Genomic DNA, 3,527 nt, shown 5'->3' with positions numbered 1-3,527 from the left:
TGTTAACATGAATTAACACTTTAATGGTTGTGTAATGTCTCCTCATGTCACTGTTAACTGTGTAACGATCCCTCATGTCACTGTTAACTGTGTAATGTTCCCTCATGTCACTATTAACTGTGCAAAAGAGACAGACATAGAAATGACAGAGAGAGAGAGAGAGAGAGAGAGAGTTGTCCTCACCCTTCCACCTAATCTCCCCGTGTTGATTCCCTCCAAGGACAGTCAGTAGTATTTATGTTACGTCTGGACTGTCTTAATATATATAACACGTGTAAGATGAACGTCGCCTCGTTTCGTGGGATTTAGTAACATTACCTGAACGTATCTTAGTGGCATTCAGTGACGTGGATCGTAATTCTTGGTTATTTGTTTTTCTTTGACATATTTACTCTGTTTTTTTTATAAACAATGGGAAATATATTCTTGATTTTTAAGAATTTTTGGATTATGAATAAAAATCTTGTTTGGATGGATTATTAAAAATTATAATCGAGTTCATAATGATTATTTTTGTTTTAAGTATCTACGATGGACCGATATAATTAATACAAAATTAGTGCAGGTGCAAGTTGATGGTATGATCAAGTGTGTGTGTGTGTGTGTGTGTGTGTTATTCTTTTTTACTTCTTTTCTGTCACTTTCCACACTTCTTTTCCACTTTTCCAACCCTCCCACAGTCTGCTAAATACTGTGGGCCCTTCATCCAGCCTTAACCAAAGTAAACCTGGAATAAAGATAAAGATAAAGAGAGAGAGAGAGAGAGAGAGAGAGGAACCACCAGATAAAAAAAGGGAAACTAAGAAAGCAATGAAAGAAAAAGAGAAAATTTGTTAAAGAAAAAGAAAAATAGAACAAGAAAAAAGAAAAAGAGAGAAAGTGAGCGAGAGAGAGAGAGAGAGAGAGAGAGAGAGAGAGACACTATCACCCTCGCCAAGCTTAATTGTTCCCCGTATGTCAAGAAGCTGGGTACGATTACCTTTTGTGACGTGAAGATTAAATAAATATACGAGGGGACGCTTATTACACTATTACATTGTACTGTGTAATAGATGCCTCCAATTACACCTTCCCTCAGGAGTAGTGTATGGAGGACGCTGGAAGATGCTGGAAGATGCTGGAAAAGGCTGGAACCACCAAGTATACTTTAGTGTTTAATAGAGAAATGTTGATAGATTATTACAAGATTATGTTATATTTTTTGAAACGTTGATGATAGATGCGTTAAACGTTTCATATATTAGTGACGTTGATGATGGATGCGTTAAACGTTTCATATATCAGTGACATTGATGATAGATGCGTTAAACGTTTCATATATTAGTGACGCTGATGATGGATGCGTTAAACGTTTCATATATTAGTGACGTTGATGACGGATGCGTTAAACATTTCAAACATCAGAGAAAATAATATTATGAATATTTTCTGATTTCTACACTTGTTTTATTTGCTATATTTAACCATAAACCGTAAAAAAAATATAACTTAATATATGGGACTATTAAATGCACATATAACCCAATGATATAAGAGCAATATACATGACAATCTTATTTTACTGAAAGTGATTATAAGAAATGTTTATAATATCACTCCAACGAACTAATTTCCATCCTACAGGTAAATACGGGTAAAAACATGTTAAAACACAGTAGATACAACTAACCTGAGGATGAACTAAACACAGTAAGAATGATACAGTATTATTCATGGCATCGAATACAGTACTAATATTTATATCATTGTCAACGGAAGTATTGTGGAGGCATTCCAGTGAATTGGTCCCCAAGTTATCCATCTGTTTAGCTTTGTAGACAATAGTATGAATGAATAACCACTTGTTTCCATGCCTAGTATTATTCATCTTTAGAATTTAAAAAAAAAATGTTTACGTCAAGTGAAATAATCTCTATAAAAATTTAAATAACGGATTAGTCGATTAAGTCTAATTGGTATTTTATTGTATTAGAAACAGTTTCTATGTACGCTTCAAATTTACTTATCTAGGTTAGGTTAGGTTAGGTGAGGTTAGGTTGGGTTAGGTTAGGTTACGTACTCATAAACAACAACAACCATCCCGCTGTGTAATACATATAGCAACAGAGTGCACCGCCAAACTCCATATAACTTGTTCCTGTAAGCCTGACGAAAGCACCACAGGGGTTCAAGGGCCAACAAAGTCTTTTGCCAATAAACCATCAAAGTTCAGTTGACATTGCTCTTATGCCTTGTGTCTCAGAAGACCTGAAACCTAACAGCGGCTAAATGAGGTCAAGTCGCGTCCACAGCACAAAGAAAATGGGTTGTGAAGTTTTGGATGTTTGTAACTTTTCGTGCACGTCTCTCTCTCTCTCTGTCACTCCCCTTCAAGCCTTGTTAGGTAGACTGTATACACTACACTACACTGCACTACACTACACTACACTACACTACACTACACCACACCACACCACACCACACCACACCACACCACACACCACCCCACACACCCAACCCCACCCCACACCACACCACACCACACCACACCACACCACACCACACCACACCACACCACACCACACTACACTACACTACACTACACTACACTACACTACACTACACATTTCAATTTTATATAGAAAGAGAATATAATCCCCACTGTTCTATATCACATGTACATTTATTGACATTTAGCTCACTTCAGAATAGATTTCACAAAGGCCCGTTACAAATGAATCCGACAATGGTACAGTTAAAACATGGGGGGTTTAACTGTATCTAGGAAAGGCACAATATAACCACAACATTTTCCAAAGCAAATAGTTATTAGGTATAGAGACCAACAAACGTATACTCACCCTTTGTTCAAGATCATCTAGACCGCTTCTATATTATATTCATGGTTTTAAGGTATATATTTCACGATCTGTGTATATAGTGTGTCCCAGAAAAATGTCTATGTCTGCCTCCCTCCCTCCTTGCTCCCTGAGACATTGTGAGTTGGAGGAAGGGAGGCAGGCAGGGAGGAGGCAGGCAGGGAGGGAGGAAGGGAGGCAGGGGGGGAGAGACGGAGGGACAATTTTCAGGTACACCCAATATTTAAACCTTAAAAGAACAGTGAACCATAGACGAGTAAATTTATAAAACGCTGAATAAATATCTCTATATAATCGAAGAGTACGAGATATGTTGGGGAGCACTTCAGGTTGGCCATCAGTCACCTGTTAAGAAATGTGGCCGGACAGATACTGTTACAGGTCTATCAATTACACTAGCCAGGTCGCTCTCCCTATTGAACATTATTACTCTCTCACGTCGCCACTGCGGTTTCCGCGACAGCAGCAGCAGCAGCATCATGATGTTGCATCCACCAATTAGTCCGGAACCGGGTTATTCGGCTGTCTGCGAACAGTCCGGTTTTAACCTTACCCAACAAACAACATCCACTCTCGAGGTGCGGTACGGTGAATGTCCTATCGTCCGACCTTGTATGCTGGATTGCACTATTTCACTATATTAAGGGGAGAGGGTGCCTTCACACACAT

The sequence above is a fragment of the Homarus americanus genome, unplaced genomic scaffold (assembly GCF_018991925.1).
Source record: "Homarus americanus isolate GMGI-L3 unplaced genomic scaffold, GMGI_Hamer_2.0 scaffold29159, whole genome shotgun sequence".
NCBI classification, from domain to species: domain Eukaryota; kingdom Metazoa; phylum Arthropoda; class Malacostraca; order Decapoda; family Nephropidae; genus Homarus; species Homarus americanus.
The sequence above is the reverse complement of the archived record's forward strand: the minus strand, read 5'-3'. Positions refer to the sequence as shown.